The 5,232-nt window shown below is 42.8% G+C and overlaps 1 long non-coding RNA gene across 1 annotated transcript; it reads right to left on the bottom strand.

Moving 5' to 3' along the window:
- Positions 1-1,043: 1,043 nt before the first annotated feature.
- LOC113967613 lies at positions 1,044-3,817 on the bottom strand. Its single transcript, XR_003534236.1, has 3 exons — positions 3,736-3,817; positions 2,399-2,490; positions 1,044-1,237 (listed from the first exon to the last, which is right to left on the bottom strand). It is a non-coding gene; the product is annotated as an uncharacterized LOC113967613 (long non-coding RNA).
- Positions 3,818-5,232: the final 1,415 nt, after the last annotated feature.

Below are 5,232 nucleotides of genomic sequence, written 5' to 3'. Positions count from 1 at the left end.
GTAGGAGATACAAACTTCTGCTGGCATAATTTCACAGGTACCATGCTGAATGTTTTTATACAGATCTCTCAAAAGTCAAGAAAATTTGCCTGAATGGTGATCAATGAGTGTTCCCTGGCAGGCAGTAGCTGCATGCATGATCTATGCATTTACAGGTAGGATGAAACTGGGATGTTTGCCATAGGAAACCTCTGGGGTGAGAGCTAGGAATTCTTCCAGCAAAACACTAATGCATAATGGTAACTGCTGACATTAGATGGTTGCTTTAGAAGAAGGGTTTTCATGTGAAGGTGGTGGAAAACAGCAAAATACAGTTTTTACTGCTTTGTCATTATCTTTCACTCCCAGGAGAGGAAAGCAGTTCAGATGCAGCAGATTACCAGCTCCATCCTCTCTTCTGCTCTCCTGTCCTTTTTCAGAATAGCTTTGAGACTAAAAAAAGAGTTTGAAAAAATGAAAGGAAGGTGAAGATGGAAAGGGGCGTTCTATAATGGTGTTTGGAACATTGTTCATTGCCATATTACTGGAAGCATAATAGAGATCAGGAACAGTATGAGGCTTCATTATCTCTGGGAATACTGGTACTGGACTGTGGGGAGCTTTGTTAAGTTATTTTCAAAAGATCTTTCTTTAGGCCCACAGATATTAAGCACTCTCAGATTTAAACAGCTGGTAATGTGAAAAGTTTGGCAACATCATCTGAATTGTATATGAAGCATTGCCTCTGGTTAGCAGCAGTAAAATGTTAATTTAGTCTTTGATATAACATATTAGCATGATAACACAGAAAAGACTTTTTGTGTGCTAATTCTGAAATAAAAAAATGTGTTCTGATTAATGCCTGAATCAATATGAACACCATTGCATGCCTGAACTGACAAAGCTGATCAAAGCTGCCAGAATTCTGTGGCAAATATATTAACAGCAGTAGAGGCTATTTGTTTTTTTAAGAATTTTATTAGGCATTATTTCAGTAAATATTGCTTTATGCCATTGTTTGAGAAACTAAATTACTCCTTTACAGTATGAATGATTCACTGGACTTGCAAGAAGCAAAAACATCTTGATTGGAGTGTGCGGAAGATCCCCATGCAGAAACACGTCAGGCATCCCATTTTGGGATGCTCTCTGTTTTGTTTACATTACATTTTATTATTATTACTCTATCTTAAGTACCTGAATCGTGCTTGATAGTTTCCAGAAAGCACATGGAAAATTAATGTCTGCCCTGAAAAACCTGGTAGCAGCAATTAGAGGAAGAACAGTGAGGCACAGTAGAAAGATGGTGGTAAAAATTAAAGCACTATAGGAGGTGAAATACGTTAAATTTAATTTCTTAATATTAGAGACCAATGTAAGATGCTTTTTCAGATATTTCTAAGACTGTAGAGTGCTCAAGATTAAGCCTAGGTTGTAAAACATATTATACAGGCTTGTAGAGAGATATGCACAGACATGGAGTTCTTAAGGCCTGGTACAGAGAAAATTCTGCTTTAAGCCAGCGCTTAGAACACACTTTTTTCATCACTGTCTTGGTTAAACAACAGGGATTGTGCATGTGCTCTCCTGAGAAAACTCTTGGGATATTGCTTTAGGTAGCATAATAATGATTGTACTAATTCAAAAACCCTAGCACTCCCATTCAGGCTTTCCAAAAAACTATGTCACACTGCATCCTTACCATGTTATGATAATTTCTTGTAATTTACTTGGAAGAATGCATGATAAATCTTATTAATGACAGGCTAACACATTTTTATGCAATTAATTCTATGCTGTATAATTACAGTATAGAATCTAAAAGTATAACAGTATAAAGTATGGTAATATAATTACATAGCAACTTATTCTAGCCCCAAGTCAGCAGAAAGTCTGGCATTGATATCAATGATCAAGTGGAAGGTAAATGAAAATATTTCGGTATTCTCATGGTGTGCTGCTCTCAGGAGAGAGAATGGTTTCAATTAATCTGCCAGGTCAGACCAACAATTAAAATGCATATGTCTCACCTCCCCTGTTCTAAAGAAAGGGGTCTCTCTGACTGAATGGGCATTTAGGTAGTCCATAAAAATGAAGCTGATCAGTGCTGTGCAGCTTGAAAAAATCTCCTGTGCTGGGAATAGGCACTCCACGCAGAGATGGATTCAGATGCCCTTAGCTGGAAGTTTGGATTAAGAGTGCCCACACAATGGTCTTGTGAATGGTTGATTACTGGTATTAAGTAGTAGAATTGCTCCATGAGGAAACCTTTACCTTCTTTAATTTTGTAGTTATACCCAAAATTAAAGTGTTTCAGAAAAGTGTGTTTGGCCCCCTCTTTTTTCTTTTCTCCCTTCCCTGAAAAGGTTAAACAATTCCACTCAGCAAGAAAATCTTGCTTATCTGTAATGTAGCTCACCTTTCTCAGAAGCTGTAGAAACGAGGATTCAACAGTAGGCCTCTTTGAAGCTGTCATCCTTACTCCTGAAGAAATTTCTGGGACTCTGGATGCTGCTGCAAGCAGGAAGAATATCAACATTTGAGATGGTGATCTTCGACTTCCAAGCATATGTTCTTGCTTTGCTTCTTGGGGCAAGAAAAACAGATATATCTCTCTAGTAAAAGAAAGGATTCCTTCTTTTTTCCCCGTAGGCAGGAGATGGATGAGGAAGGCTCCTATCCTTTGAAAAAACCCAATCCCTTGATTACTACTGCTATCTGGTGCCAGAGGAAGGGAGAGAGAGACAGGTCTTGTACAGGGTACAACTTTTCCTTCTTCTATATTTTACCCTTTTTTTATCCTACCTGGTGATTGCACAGATGGCAAATCATAGAATGATTTGAGTTGAAAGGGACCCTACTGTTCGCCCAGTTCCAACGCCCCTGTCATTGTCAGGGACACCTTCCGCTAGACCAGGTAGCTCAAAGCCCTATCCAACCTCCCCTTGAACACTTCCAGAGAAGGGGCAGCTACAGCTTCTCTGGGCAATCTGCATCAGTGCCTTGTCACCCTCAAGGGAAGAATTTCTTTCTAATTCAGTGGTGTTCCCCAGGGCTCAGTACTAGGACCACTCCTGTATATCAGTTTTATGATCTGGAGGAGGGGATCGAGTGCACCCTCAGTCATCTTGAAGAGGATAGCAGGTTGGACGCGTGTGAATCTGCCAGAGGGCAGGAAGCCTCTACAGAGGGATCTGATCAGGCCTAGGGATTGGGCTGTCCCAAGCAGTTCCTGAGCACACACTCCCCAACTGCTCAGGGTTAATGGAACCGTTTTTTCTTGAAGTCCCAGCACCGCCATCACTGGAACTTCAAGCAGATGTGGTAGCACTTGCAGGGACAGATGTGAGATTTCCACTAGGCATGGAGTTTCCCCAGGAACCATCCTGCCACCTGGCCACGCTCCCTGCCTGTGGGCACCTTCTGCTGGTGTCTGGGTTCTTCCAGGGAACGCCTGCCTGAAGCAGCAGAGAGGATTCTACATTCCAGTTCCATGGAGCTGCTGCTAATGTCTGACTCCATGGAGCCTATGGTTGTCACTTCTCTGGGGATGAATCAGGACAATGGCATGGATCTACTGCTTTCCAGCTCCTTGGAGCTGCTTCTTCTTTGCATTGTGTCCTTGTTGTTGTTCTCTTCCCTAGCCTTGTACATGTCTGCCCTCCAAGGCACTGGGGATACACTCTGGCCCCTAACAGTCCTGAGTCGACCTTCACCTCAGCCAGGATCATGCTGCAGCCCCTCACTGCCCCTCACCACTGGACCAGCTCTGCCTGTAACACCTTGCAGCGCTCTTTGAAGAAAGCCTGGGCATCCTGGGATGAACCTAGGGACAACATTGCTGGGGTGACAGAGGCTGAGGCTGCAGTCTGCTGAGATGATGCCGGACCATGGTACCCTGCACCCACTCTCTGTTCCTGCGGGACCGTGCAGGCTGAAAGCAAAGTGAATGAAAACACTTTCTCTGCACCAACCAAACAATGCCCAGCCAATCATAGAATCATCATAGAATCACACAATATTTTGGCTTGGGATGCACCTTAAAGCTAACCTTATTCCAACCCCCTGCCATTGACAGGTATGCCACACACTAGACCAGATTGCTCAAAGCTCTACTGAACCCGACCTTGAACACTTCCAGGGATGGGGCAGCTACAGCTTCTCTGGTCAGCCTTTGCCAGTGGCTTATCATCCCTACAGAAAAGTTTCCAAGGTCCTTCTTTCTACTCTTTTTAAAGATGGGTACAATGTTTCCTTTTTTTCCAGTCCCCTGGGACTTCACCTGGCCACTATGACTTTACAGATACCATGGAGGTGGCTTGGCAGCTATATTGGCCAATTTCCTAAGGACTCTGGGATGCATCTCATGAGGTCCCGTGGCCTTACGTACAATCAGATTTCTCAGGTGGTCATGAACCCGTTCTACACTTACACTGTGAAGAATTTTCCTCCCCTAATCCCTTTCTTGTGGCCCACTCACTGGAGAGATGTTGTAAGAGAGGTTTCCATTGAAGACTGAGGTAAAATGTTGTTGAGCACCTCAGCCTGCTCCTCATCTATTGTTTCCAGTTTGCCAGCCTTGTTCATTGAAGTGGGGTGGGGGGCAGGGGGTGCCTTTTTTGACGACCTTTTCTGGCTGTTTTCTGGCTGACATACCTGTAGAAGCCCTTCTTGTTATTCTTTGTGTCCCTTGCCAAATTCTGCTTCAGCTTCATCTTGGCCTGCCTTCCTTGCCCCATCCCTATATATCCAAATTGTGTCCCTATACTTTTCCCAGGATACCTGTCCTTGCTTCCATTGCCTGTGCATTTGCTTCCTGCCCTTTAGTTTGACTAGCAGTTCATGACTCAGGCATGCTGATCTCTTGCCTTCCTTGCCTGATTTCTTGAGTGTGACAAAGGTGAAGGGCATGAGAAGGAAAATAAGAAATTAGGAAGGAAGTGACAAAATAAGCAGAAAAGTGTTCAGAAGTTGGGTTCTAGGAAGACAAAAAGAAAGAATGGAGAGAAAAGGGAGAAATAAATAGAGAATCAGGGAAGGTAGCTGGAAATTATGCACAAGCCTAGAGGGAAGGAGTTAAGGAAATATAGGGAAAATAAGATAGCAAAGAAAAAAAAGTACAAAGCAGAAAGGAAAAGAATCATTGCATCAAAATTTATCACTTTCTTAGACCTGGCAGAGTGACAAATAGTACTGTGTAGTAATATAGGGAAGAGATGAAACAGGAAGAGAAGAATATTATGAAAGAAGTGA

This window comes from Neopelma chrysocephalum, unplaced genomic scaffold (genome assembly GCF_003984885.1).
Source record: "Neopelma chrysocephalum unplaced genomic scaffold, ASM398488v2 Primary Assembly neopelma1_23, whole genome shotgun sequence".
NCBI classification, from domain to species: Eukaryota; Metazoa; Chordata; class Aves; order Passeriformes; family Pipridae; genus Neopelma; species Neopelma chrysocephalum.
Note: the sequence above shows the minus strand (reverse complement) of the source record. Positions and strands in the feature narration are given on the sequence as shown.